General features: G+C 40.3%; 1 protein-coding gene across 6 annotated transcripts in view; it reads left to right on the top strand.

Moving 5' to 3' along the window:
• The window catches only part of IL1RAPL2 (interleukin 1 receptor accessory protein like 2), a 548,931-nt gene that overhangs the window by 321,155 nt on the left and 213,361 nt on the right, over positions 1-14,415 (top strand). The gene's annotated exons all lie outside the window — the stretch shown is intronic.

Below are 14,415 nucleotides of genomic sequence, written 5' to 3'. Positions count from 1 at the left end.
CCGCAATTCTTCTATATACCAGAGAACAGCCCTGTATCTTCTCCTCTTCTCTTGTCTCCCTTTAGCCTGTTCTGATGCTGAGGACTCTGGGACATGGAGGCCCATTTGTAATTCCTGATTGTGTGTCAGCAGCTCTTGTCAGCAGGGCTGTCCCTAGCTATTCTGGGTCCTTATGCAGCCCCCCCCCAGGGGGGATGGGGCAGGGGGTGGGGCTGGCTTGGAGGGCACGGGGGAACCGCCCCCCAGCACTCAGTCGCTGCACTTACCACCGCTGGTGAGTGCAGGTCCGGCCCTGCTGCAGTCCTCAGCGGAGTGGGGGCGGGGTTGGGGGTGGAGCAGGGCGAGAACTGTGGGGAAGGAGTGGAGTGTGGGCAGGGCTGCACATTTGTCAGAATCTGTATTGACAAAGTAGCAGGTAAGATATCACTGGAAATCTAATAACTCACTGATCATTAATGTTCTTGTGTGAGGTATGTACAGGGTTTTCTTGGTTATTCTTGCATGAGGTATGTACAGGGTATATTAAAAGTTATAGATATGTGCTGGAATTATGACTAAAATGTCTTTAAAGTAGGCATGTCATGGGGCCTTGGTAAACAGGTCTGCCCTAGTCAAAGGAATGTGTATTTGTTTATCTGATCAGCCCGGTCATCGGGCAGAGACAATTAAGGTCCATTTACATATTAGGTAAACAAAGCTATCAAGCTAATAAGCAGGGGAGGAGACAGCTTGGCATCTACATCCCATCAGGGAAGAGAAACTTTATCTGCACTATAAAGACAGGGGATCTGAACTTTGAGAGAGAATCAATAGAATCAACTGATTTATAATAGTTATATTGTATACAACATGTAGCAAGTGAGATGTTTTATGTGAGCCTGTGACACACTGGTGATGAATGTCATCGTGAAATGTATGTATTAACACTATATAAGGAATTATGGATATTCATTGATATTATGCTTCATAGTCTTTGACCAAACAAAGGGAGAAACAGGTTTTACCCAGGCAGGAGGAAAGGCAGCTCTGTACCTGTCACCAATGAAATTATACGAGGTTGTGCCCCAAAACAGCGGAAGCCCCATTTACATTCAAATCAACAGGGAGCTAGGAAGACCACAGGGAGGGAAGAACAGCATGAGGTCATCCTGCCTCTTGAAACAAGGTCATTGAACTTTGAGAGAGAGAGAGAAGCGGAAACAAAGGGTCATTTTGGCATCCATCACTTAGTGGGTCACAAAAGGCCAGAGCTCTCGCAAGCTTAGAAATATGGGTCCTTTAATCAAGGAGGGGTTGAAGTCTCTGGCAACTGAATATAAGCGAGAAACTTGCTTAGGCAAAGATCTTTCACCTAGGAGGACAAGGGAAGTCAGCACCTTGTGCTTCTGTGGAAGGTCCTGACAGGGAAAGTCAGCCAGGGCTGGGAAGAAGAATTACTGGTGAGAGAAACCATCTTGAACAAAGCCTGTACCTTGCTAGTTTACCAGTAAGTTTTAGACTTTTTAGATGCATGTGTTCACTTTATTTGCTTGCAGCCATTTCTACTTTTATTTCTTTTACTTGGCATCACTTAACCTATGTCCTGTTGTTAATACATGTGTGTTATTTTATTATAAATCAACTCAGTGTCTGCAGGGAAGGGTGTATTTACTCCAATTAAGTTAGTAAGCTGTCATGTGCTTTTGTCTCTTTAAACGTGCAAACAAAACTTTTATAATTTCTCTGAGTGGTCCAGAAAAGGACTGGATACTTCAGAGCAGATGGTTTGGGGGAAATTCAGAACTGCAAGTGTGTTGGGGCCATCAAGCTAGTAGTAACCAAGGCTGGTGTATGCCAGAGTGAGGCTATTGTGCTATAGGCAGGCAGCTGGAATCAGAGCTGCTGATCTAGGAATGTACAGCACAGATACTCAGGGGTGACCTGCATGCTTGTCTGCTGGCTGCTGGTGTCCAGGTTGTGAGCCATAACAGCAGGACATTTCAGGCACCTAAGGTTACAGGGCCAGTGGTGAGACAACCCCTCACTAGCCTGGATTGCACCCATCAGGGTTCCCTCCCCACTCTGAACTCTGGGGTACAGATGTGAGGACCCATATGAAAGACCCCTTAAGCTTATATTCCACCAGCTTAGGTTAAAAACTTCCCCAAGGCACAAATTCTTCCTTGCCGTTGGACGGTATGCTGCCACCACCAAGTGAGTTAGACAAAGATTCAGGAAAAGGAAGACTTGGAGTTCCTGTTTCCCCAGAATATCCCCCAAGCCCCTTTAATGCCTTTCCTGGGAAGGCTTGAGAATAATAAACCAACTGAATAGGTAACCAAGGTGAGCACAGACCAGACTTTTGGGGTTTTAGGACACTAAAAACCCAATCAGATTCCTAAAAACAGACTTTATAATAAAGAAAAAAGGAAAATCAGGATGTAAGGTAATTTTACAGGGTAATAAGATTTATAACATAGGATTCCCCTCTAGGCAAAACTTTAAAGTTACAAAAAAACACAGGAATAAACCTCCCTCTTAGCATAGGGAGAATTCACAAGCTAAAATAAAAGATAATCTATTGCATTTCCTTCCTATTACTTACAATTTGTAGTCTTAGATGCTTAGTTCAGGTATGACTTTAGGAGATGTATTTTCCCTGCCCTGGTTCCTCGTTGACCAACAAAGAACAACAAAGAAAGACAAAACAAAAACCTTCCCCCACAGATTTGAAAGTATCTTCTCCCCTCATTGGTCCTTTTGGTCAGGTGCCAACCAAGTTATTTGAGCTTCTTAACCCTTTACAGATAAAGGAGGGATTTTAAAGGGACTGTATGTTTATGACAGCACCCCACAATGTGACAGACTTATCCTCTAGTGATGCACAATTTTTGTCTCCTCCGTGCTTCTGTATGGAAATGAAGAGATCTGATAAAACCTTGTCTGTTTGGAAAGCTCCATCACTGGTCTGGCACATTTCTTCCTTCAGGCTTTGCTGAAGAGGTTGGTTGGTTGGTTTTTGTTTTGTTTTGTTTAAAAAAATCTGCACGAGCCAGAGAGGTTACCAGTCACTTTGGTGGAATGCAGAAACACCACATCCAAAGTTCCCCACGAAGCAGATCAAACTATAAGCATTACATCATCCAGACAATCTGTTATTGGCAGAATAGGACATAATTACTTAGCAACCTTGATGTCTACCTTTTTCATTTGGAAGCACCTACCATATTGTGGGTGCTACCAGGAATATAATAATACTGAGAACTGCTAGTTTAACAAATGATCCCTTTCACAGGCTGTCTCACCACTCTCTGCCTTCTCTTTCTCAAACTAAGCTTATAATAGGATATTCCCAAATCCCAAGAAACCCAGTTGAAAGCTGTCATAGAAAAGAGACTCGACATATAACATAATCATTAGAGCTGACTCAAAATTTTGTGAAGAAAATTTTCCATTTAAAAATGCATTTTTGTCCCAATTAAAACATTTCATTGGAACATGTCAATTTCTATGATTTTTTTGTATGGGGAAAAAATAAAAACTGTTTTGACTTTCTCATTTTATGTTGATAATGTCAACTCATTTAATTTCAACGATTATTTTGATTAATATCATTTTGACTTCAGTATATTAAATACTAATTTTAGTATGTGTAGATGTTAAATATAGACTCATAAAAGTGTAGGACAGGAAGGGACCTCAATAGGTCATCTAGTTCACTCTCCTGATCTCAAGGCAGGACTAAGTAACAACTAAACCATTCCTGACAAGAGTTTGTTTAACATGTTCTTAAAAACCTCCAACGACAGAGATTTCACAACTTCCCTAGGCAATTTGTTCCAGTGCTTAACTACCCCGACAGGAAGTTTCCCCTAATGTCTAACCTAAATCCTCCTTGCTGCAATGTAAGCCCATTGCTTCTTGTCCTATCCTCTCAGGTTAAGAACAATTTTTCACCCTCCGCCTTGTAGCTATTTTTTATGTACTTGAAAACTCTTATCATGTCCGTTCCCCCCTCCCCAGCCGCCCTCCCCCTCTTCATTTCTCCAGACTAAACAAAACCAATTTTTTCTATCTTTCCTCGTAGGTCATGTTTTCTAGACCTTTAATTATTTTTATTGCTTTTCTCTGGACTTTCTCCGATTTGTCCACATCTTTCCTGAAATGTGGTGCCCAGAACTGGACACAATACTCCAGCTGAGGCCTAATCAGCGTGAAGTAGAGTGGAAGAATTAGTTCTCGTATCTTGCTTACAACACTTCAGCTGATACATCTCAGAATGATGTTAGCTTTTTTGCAACAATGTTACACTGTTGACTCATATTTAATTTATAATCCGCCATAACCCCCAGATCCCTTTCTGCAGTACTCCTTCCTAGGCAGTCATTTCCCATTTTGTATGTGTGCAACTGATTGTACTTTCCGAAGTGAAGTACTTTGCATTTGTCCTTATTGAATTTCATCCTCTTTATGTCATACTATTTCTCCAGTTTGTCCGGCTCATTCTGAATTTTAATCCTAGCCTCAAAGCATTTTCAAAGTCTCCCATCTTGGTATCATTTGCAAACTTTGTAAGTGTACTCTCTATGCCAGTATCTAAATCATTGATGAAAATATTGAACATAACCAGACCCTGCAGGACCTCACTTGATATGCCCTTCCAGCTTGATTGTGAACCACTGATAACTACTCTCTGGGAAAGGTTTTCCAACCAACTATGTGCTCACCTTATAGTAATTCCATCTAGGTTGTATTTCCATAGTTTGTTTATGAGAAGGTCAGGCAAGACAGTACCAAAAGCCTTACGAAAGTCAAGATATACCACCTCTACTGCTTTCCCCCCATCCACAAAGCTTGTTATCCTGTCAGTGAAAGCTATTAGGTTGGTTTGACATGATTTGTTCGTGACAAATCCATGTTGGCTGTTACTTACCACCTTACTATCTTCTAGGTATTTGCAAGTTGATTGCTCCACTATCTTTCCGGGTACTGAGGTAAAGATGACTGGTCTATAATTCCCTGGGTTGTCCTTATTCCCCTATATTTGCCTTCTTCCAATCCTCTGGAATCTCTCCCATCTTCTATGAGTTTTCAGAGATAATTGATAATGTCTCAGATATCTCCCCAGTCAGCTCCTTGTGTATTTTAGGATGCATTTCATCAAGCTCTGGTGACATGAAGACATCTAACTTATCTAAGCAATTTTTATCTTGTTCTTTCCCTTTTTTAGCCTCAGATCCTATCTCATTTTCACTAGCATTCACTATGTTAGATGTCCAGTCGCTACTTACCTTTTTGGTGAAAACTGAAACAAAAAAGTCATTTAGCACTTCTGCCATTTCTTCAATTCTGTTATTGTCTTCCTCCCCTCACTGAGTAATGGGCCGACCCTGTTCTTGGTTTTCCCCTTGCTTCTAATAATATATATTATTTTAAATTTCTATTATGTTTCAACATTATTAAAATATTTCATTGTTTTAATAGAAAAAGATCAGAATTTTTGTTTCACAGAAAACTTTGACATTTCAGCTTTATGTGCTGATTCAGAACAAAAGCCTATTTTGAAATGTCAGATTTTCCCACGGGAACAAAAATTCTAGTTTTCGACCCAGCTCTAATAATTTCACCTAATTCCTGTGAGCTGGTAGGTGCCCTGCATTATTTTCCTGCTATGATCTTTGGCAGTGAGAACTGTTGGGAGTCGTTAGCCTCTGCACATTAATTTAACCTTATTGTTTCAAACATGAGTTAGGCTCTTTGTTGTCATGGTTTGAAAATATTTCAAACAAACCTTAAAGCTACTAGTAAATTTTCCTGATAAGACAGATCGCAAAGCATTTTAAGGTAAGAACTCTGTGAAGGGGTGAGACAGGCTTGCATTGTCCTTCCCAATTTTGAGTGTTACATATTTGCACTGTAAGTGCTGAAGGGAATGGGAAGAATTCTCTGTGTGTGGAGTTTATTCCCCATCCTTGGAAACAGCTGCTAGCCCATCCCTTCCAGGGATAACTTTTTATTTCTGTGTCTCCTTTAAAGAATACTTTTCTCCTTTAGGAATGTATCTGAATATATCAAATCATACGGGGTATCAAAAATGCCCCCACGCAAGGATACATTCTCTTCCCTTCCCTTTGAACAGCTTTCACCCTTCTCCCCTGCCTTGGAAACTTTTCAATTCATACTCAGCATTTGACACGCACTCTTAACGTGTGGAATGGAATGCATGTCCTCGGTCTCATCCCATGTGAGTGCTTCATCTGTTTTACTTTCTTGGCAAGGAACGTACTATTTACAGCCAGAGGCCTAAGTTCCGCCCTCACTAACTTCACTGGGAGCTGTAGGAGTGCAGTGAGAACAGATTGGCACTTTCCACTTTATAGCCCAATTTTGTACCTAACAAGCTATTTTTCTCCCCATGTCCTAACTCCCTCTTTCATCGATAACATGGACTGCAAAGCTTCCGTCCAACATGATTTTTGGCCAAGAATATAATGGTCACATATACCTCATTTGCCTTGGCTACTCTGAGGCCAAATCCTGTGTCCTTACTCAGGCAAAACCGCCAAGGATTTCAGTCAGATTTCCCATGATTTCAATGGCAGTTTTGTCTCTGCAAAGATCCAGGAGTTGATCGCTAATATGTTCGTATCACTAATATCTTCAAAAATTCAGATGTATCTATTAAGCAAACCCTAGTGCTTATAAATCCAAGTTGGCTAGCTCCAGTCAGAGTAAACATTTCAAGATCTTTATTAAATCTCACCAGGCAGATTGAACTGATATTAAGCTACTAAAAATTCTACAATTATTTACCGTTCAGTATCTCATGGCCCCTTTGAATGCATGGTCTGTCTCTTTCTCTTTCCCTCTCTCTGTGGCATGGTTCAATTCACCACACTATAGTGTAATATTACTGCAGTGTTTCAGGCTGCTATTGCAGAATAATATGCTGGGTTTTCTTTATGATAATGGCTGTTTACCAATTTCCAGGCCTAGAAAACTGATCTGTTAGAACCTATGACTATTGCGGGCGGGGGGAAGAGAGAGGAGCAATGAGATTTTGTAACAATTATAACAAATGTCTCAAACTGAAACTTTTTTTAACATCAAAAGGGAATTAAAGCTATAATGGGATCAGATGAATGAGCAAAATCTTGTAACAACTCCATACTTCCAGGAAGAATCCTACAAGCCACACCTGGAAGCAGAGAAATTCTTTCTTCTTGTTCCTTTTTAGCATGAACAACTGAAATATGTAACATGTATTTTTGTATATGGAGTCACTCTACCTTACTACTACAGTTGTATACTTCCATGGCAAGACCGTATCACTTCTCTGAGTCTGTAATCTCCCTACGGGGTCATGGAAACAGCTGATCAGTAAATATGAGGGGCAGAGAAGAACATACCCAAATTAGGTTTTTGCTGACAGCCTCAAACCTAAAAGGGCCTTTACTGAGTGCAGATATTGTTCTATGCATTTCCTCTGCTACATTTTCATGTAAATGATGCTTTACATTTTACAGTAGTTTGATTTTCTAAAGGAAATCTTCCTCTTTATGACAATAAACAGAGCCAGAAGTAGGTCGAGTGCTGACACACACGGCACTAAAGGACCATGGAATGAATTCCACAGCTGCGTTCTCAAGCCGTAATAGAAATGACAGCCTATTTAGAGCAACATATAGGAAGTGCCAAAAATTAGAGCTTTCCTGGGACATACTTAAGTTGATTGAATTAATACTTGTTGAGGTTTTCTTTGCAAATTATTTGTTTTAATATTCATTTTCCATTTCTTACAGCAAGTGTTTCTGAATTTTTGCCAGAAGCTCTAGCCATGAACATCAACTTAACTAACCAAGTGTCAAAAGGAGACAGCTGGACTCTTCACACCCAGCCGATAAATCTCACCTTAATTATTCTAGGCATCATGTCTCAACCAAGTCCAATATAAACCCAGCATGGGGAAGGCAATTCCATAATCCTGCTCTCTTTACCAGAGAGATTTGCAGACCCAGAGCTTCTTCGAGGGGTGCTCCTGATTTTAAAAGCTCCCTGCATCTATTCTGGGCACAGAGACAGTACCGTATGTAGAGCTGGGTGTGAAACCAGAACAGTTTTCCTGTCCCATGGATATTTTAAAGAGTTCAAAAATTTTTACCATCCCGAATCAGAATGAAAAGTCAAAGTCTTGAAAGGTTTCATGATCTGAAAAACTGAAAAAAAATGTTTGGTTCTGATCAGGCTAAATGTTTTGTTTGTTTCTACCTTTTTTTCCTTCAACCTTTTTTCACTTCGATCTTAAATTTCAAAACAAAACATTTTGAACTGGAAAACCAGATTTTGAAAATGTTGAAAAGAAATATTTTGATTATTTCAAAACTTTGTTCATGTACACCATTTTGTGAAAAGTTTGTTTCAATGAATCAATGTTTTTGATTAAAAATTAATTGAAAACATTCCAGACCATGTTTAGCCATCTGACTGTTTGTGGCTAATCACAGCTAATCAAAGCCACAATCACGCGTTGAAAACCATGTGGGAGGACCGTTACTGAAATCAGAATGTCTCCGTGTAGTTTTCAGTGTAGGATCAGGGCTTGACAATTTTGAATATCATATATCAAAAACAGCCCAGATTCAACAGTTCACAATCAACCCACATAGTGGGGGAAATCACCATTTTTTAAAAGTTACTGACTCATTTTGACTTGTATGTAAATTGGTAGAAAATTGCTATTCAGCTACACTGGGTAACCATTTTTCTATCTCTGGTTAAAATACAGGAGTCGTGAAGGCATTGTAATGTACCAGCTACCGCAAACAAATACAGCTATGCAGATCAATGTGCAGTGGCTTTATTAAAATAGGTGTGAAGTTCTGAGACAATTGCACAGGTATAATTATCTCTGTACAAACTCCAGTTCTATTTCAGCAGTGTCAATACTGATTTTATAGCTTTGGTGTCTATAGCAATTCGTAAAGCACTCCCCAAAACTGCAGTTCTTGCTACGTCTCAGATACAATATGTGCTCCAGAAAAATCGATTTGGATTTGGCCCAATTTCGAGGAAGGAGCAACTTACAAATACCCTCTTTCAGAAGTCTCAATTTTTACATTGTGCAAGAAACAAACCTAAACCTGGTGTGTGAGTGTGACAACTGCAAAAAGCTGATAGGAAAGCCCAAACCAGGTGACAATTTACCTGAAGCTACTGACACTGCCAGTCACATTATCTATCTTTAATATCTCCTTTTAAAAGTAATCCCAGCCAGGTCCTCAGCTGGTGTAAATTAGCAGAGCTCTATTGACTTCAATAAAGCTGCACTGATATGTACCAGCTGAGGATCTGGTCCTGTATCAAGCTCCTCAAGGGTTGCTCTGCGACTTGTGTAGCTGCTAAAGTGACACGACTACAGATTAATCCATAAGGGAAAGAGCTCTTTAATTTCCCATCTCCAAAAGTGATACAAACTGGTGGCTGTACCATTGACCAAGGAGAGCTGTTCATCTACTCAAGTGAAAAAGTAGTTTGGAAGACAAACTTGTGCCGTATTTCCTATAAAAGTACAGTAAAGATGCAAGCTTTACAGGCTATGAGAAATGTAGCAATATGCTGCAGTCTATGAATTATATATTGTGTCAGCACTCCCGGCGCTTTACTTTACAGCATACTGCCTTCCTAATGAACATGCAAAGTAGTTAGAATGGCAAATAACTTCACTTTTTATTGACCTACAATGGCTCTTAGTTCTCTAGCATCTTCTCAAGCATCAGCTAGGGTTTTTTTTTCCATCCAGTCTTAAATCAGACAATTGCAGTTCATAGCATTGATTATTTGCTGTTGTCGGCATCAAAAAATTAGACAGCCAGGGCTTCCACGCTTGTTTTTAGCTCCTCATTTATCCAGTGATCTGTCACTGTTGCACAGCGACTGTACCTCATTGAATCACTTACTGCGCGGTGCAAATGTCAGCCGTGAGCTCCTCCTTTGAGAAATGCCTTTTATTTTGGAACCTGCTCAGCTGCAACTACATTCTCTGAGCATATTGTGTGTTCAGCAATGCAGGTGGGTTAGTAAATGACTGCTAGGTTAAAGGCTTTGTTGCCCACGGAGGTGACCATTGAAATAAACCAGGGCACTGTCAATGCTTATACAGAAGGCTGCCTTAATAAAAAAAAAATAGGATGCTCATTCTTATTAATATATATATTAGCAGACAACTGGAGTATCACTGTATGAAAATATATATATATATCTCCTGAAGGACTGCAAAGGACTTTGCAAATCATGAACTAGATAGGTCTACCCATGCCTATGGATCACTTCCCCTGTCACTGAAATGCACCCACTTCTGGGGTCAAACACAGCAACTGTTTAATAGTGATGGGCATAGGTAGAAAAGTATTAGTCTTCATTACCTTTCCTATCCTAGCCTACCCATTTATGATGACAGGAAAGATTTGAATAGCTGGACTGTAATTACTTTGAGTTAGAATTTGCCTAGGGTACCAGGATGATGGTTTCATACCATGGTGCTGAAAACTCCTAAGCCTGGTCTACATTAGCACTGCACTGCTGCTGCACAATGGGTATGAAGTATTGCAGTGTCGAGGGAAAAGCACCCCCTATTGAATTGTCAGCACCATTTATTGCAGCACATAGGTGATCCTCAGAAGTTTCCTATCCAGTACCTTCTTGGCTTGACCCTGCTTAGCCTAAATGAGAGCCGACAAGATCAGAGCACATAATGGTATTGCTGCAGGCAGTAATGTTATTGTTATGATGTTTACCACATTACTAAAGCTAATAACTTACACATGTTTGCTCTGTCCCTTGCAATTTTAAAGTTGAAAGGACATATGTAAGACATGTTTTGTGTTTTATCATCTTGACTATTGTCTTTCCCCATTAATACCATATAATACCGCTATGAATACTATGTATTCTTAATTTAGTTTTACAACAAATTGAACTAGTCTTTATCTTTTACAATATTGATTAACTGCTTATAAGTGAGAGAGAAAAATAACACTGGTTAACTACATTTGAGTTTAAGTACATACAACTTCTATAGAATTAAAAAATGGGTAGCTACTTGGCTTCAGGAACTGACTTATTGCATGTGCTGGCTGGTTTTTGCAATGCAAGGCTGTTTCAGTAAATAAAATCAGGTTGCAAATGATGGCAAGAGGACAGTAAGCAGTTTAACTCTTCATCGTTTGCTTTGATTTTTTTTAAAAAGCTTTAATTATATTGCTCTGAAAGATGCTTGAGTTGACAGTCCTGAAGGCCACAGTGCTCTGTCTTAGACTGTGCAGGGAGGAGGTGAACCAAAGTAGAGGATTTAAACATATTAGATGATGAAATTAATAGATGACATGTCTCAATCCCCAAGAGTGCTTTGCAAGATAACCTGGGGAGAGAACTTCCTCCCTCACTACCTTGCCAGGAAGTCCAAGCTCTGACCTTGAAGAGCAGTTTAGCCTCCATGAACTCTGATTCTCTGCTCTGACTGCCAATATCTGTGCCGACTGTAATAGTGGATTTTGTGGTGTGACCACACATCCACCATGAACTGTACCAGGATTATCAGTTAATTTCGTACAGGTGAGCTGGTCAAGGACCTTTGATTGCTTCTGTCTTAGGCTAGGTGCAAGCACTGGGCCAGTTTAGAAGTGAAGGATTGCATAGTTCATTAGCAATCCTGTTGTGGCTTGCGAGTTATCTGGCCCTGATATGAGTTTAACGTGAAAAAGAGCAGCTCTCATTTATGCCAGTGGAAGACTGAGTGCAGAGGAACTCTACTTTACCATGTCCAGTCTATGCCCCACCTCATTTGTGCCGTGCCCCAACATTTCCCCCTCTCCTCTGAAACTAGAAAGGAGAGGCTGTGAACAGCAGGAGGTTGTGTTACCTCCACCAATGTTCCTCTGTGCTTATGTGGCCTTAGCAGAGTAGAGCATGTGGCCCATTGTTTTAAAGGGAATGCTCAAGCTTATACAATAGTGTTCTGTTGTCTGTACATGGGTTTGCGTGTTTGCATGACAATCTGTGTCAGAATATGTCAACGTTTCGGAACTGATTTAGACAAGTGAGCCATCGTTTGAATCACATACTTCTGTAGGTGCGTAGGGGGCCAAAGACGTTTTGGATCCAAGATTTGGTTATCAATGAAAAAAGAATGACTGATATTTAATAATAGGTTTGCCATGTAGTGTGAATTGTGGCAGAGGAGGAGGGGGGAATAGAGAAATGTAGCAGGAAAGACTGGAAAAGACTGGAGAGGATACTGGGTGACTGGCTGATTTTACTGATGAAAGTATCAGCATGAATCTGATGAAACAACCACACCAGCTGTCCGTCAGAAAATGGATCTTTGTGAGTTTTTCTAAGCATTCTTCAATTTCATCAAGGGGTAAAAAATTGCAATTTTTTCCATCCCAATTTTTTTTTCCTAGCAAAATTCTGCCCAGGGGAAATCACAGTCTCCCTTTTGTGGCCTCCAGAAGGAGGCAAGCAGATATATTTCTACTTAGAAAACCTTGTCAATCAATTGACAGAGAAGATGCAAGAGAAGCTTTGGACAATGCTGCAGTCCGAAGAAGAATACTGCGATGGCAGCCAGAGAGTGAGAAGTAGAAAACGGAGGATAAAAGTCAGTGCTGAAAGGTCAAGCGTTTGTATTGTGGTTCCTGAGACCTGTAGCAGTGATACAGTCTATTAGACCCTGTCTTTGACAGCTTTCATCTTGCCTGTGCAAAGAAAGGTTTCATAGTGTGCCCATGTACTGAACTTACTACACTTGGGATTGTGTGAGGCCAAGTTATCAAAGAGGATTTCTTCTCAAACATTACAGGAGTTCCATGCAAGAGGATTCAGGTTGCTACAGATTATACTAACAGGGCCGAAGCATTATAGTAAAGCACAGAAGTGTTTCAGAGTCATTCCCTCAAGAATGGTTATCAATGCATTAGTTACATAAAAGCAGACAGGGGAAAGCTGGGCCCATCTAAACTGTGTAGGGAGCGAAATACCCTTTTTGTTTTCAAATTATGCTCTCCACGCTAGGAGCTCAATAATTCATAGCTAAGAAGTTTAAATTATTTATTGCATAAGCAAATATTGATGTTTGTTTCAGCTTAAATGAATCCTATGACTTGGGAGAGAGATTAATATGATTCATCAAACTCTGAGGACTGGGAGAGGGAATCGCATGTATTAGTTTAATGTACATGATGTCTGCTGGAAAGAATGAAAAAATTGTTCCCCTTCATTAAGTCCTAAGAGGAGCATAGCTACAGCTTTCAGCATCTTAGGAATTTCTGGCGAGCTGCCACAGATTTTGTGTCCCCCATCAGCCCAGCACAGTCTTTTTAATATTTAAAATTGTACCTGTTTTTTCAGCCCTCGAAAGGGCTTTCATTGCTCTGCCAGTGTTCTAGCTGTTACAGCTGCTGCTGTCACATTTAATAAGGACTTTGCAGAGTGTAAATATTCCTCTGCTGCACCAGCTTTTCTTTGGCACAGGAAAAGGTCTTTGTTCGTTAAGATGAGGTGTTCTTTGCTAGCTCTGCTGACATTCAGGTATCAACTCAAGGTGACAAAGATCCATAATTCACCCACTGTTTACATCTGATGTCACTGAAAGGTGAACCTTTGCAAGCTCAGAATCCTACCTGATGCCATAATGAGGTCATTGACAAAGGCTAGTAGCTTGTCATGCCACATGATAAATACAGACGAGGGGAAAATCCTTAAGAGTCAAATTGTTCTTGGACTCTAATGGCTGCTGGTTTTGGTGTTACAAATTGGAATTTTGCCTAGGTGAGTGGCTAAATTATAACTTCTGTTATTGTACCATGAATCATGACTGTGTGGTTGCATATTTCTCATCTCAAGGATTCATCTGTGCAATAAATCAATAACTTCCCTTTCATCACTTGTGAACTCTACAGGAAACAGAAGTATGAACTGGACAAAAGCTCAAGACACCGTGAAATATAGGTGCGGGGGAGGGAATCAAACTAGATGCGCTCCTGCCTGTCCCAACATTTGTTTATTCTAATGCTTTTCTCCTCAGCCTACTGTTCTGTATGTGTCAATCAAACTGAATATACTTGGTGGTGTTTACTTTCCGACATTCAGGATTTAGCAAAACATAAAGCTTTCAGCAGACAACAATTGCTCTATGTATGAGGTGTATTTACCATACAATATGTCTGCCGGAATGATGCATGCTACATAGGATATTCTTGTGCCAAACCCAGAAAATTCTGTGATCCTATGGGAGAAGTTTGCACATTCAGACACCAAACTGCCCCTGCCAAATTTGCATGTGAACCAGCTGTGCCCAGGTAATCCCATATTTGCACACAAACAGTATTTTCTGTGTAGCAAATGGGTTAATTGTGTATGTGAAAATTGATACTTGTA

This window comes from Mauremys mutica, chromosome 9 (genome assembly GCF_020497125.1).
Source record: "Mauremys mutica isolate MM-2020 ecotype Southern chromosome 9, ASM2049712v1, whole genome shotgun sequence".
In the NCBI taxonomy this organism is placed as follows: domain Eukaryota; kingdom Metazoa; phylum Chordata; order Testudines; family Geoemydidae; genus Mauremys; species Mauremys mutica.
Note: the sequence above shows the minus strand (reverse complement) of the source record. Positions and strands in the feature narration are given on the sequence as shown.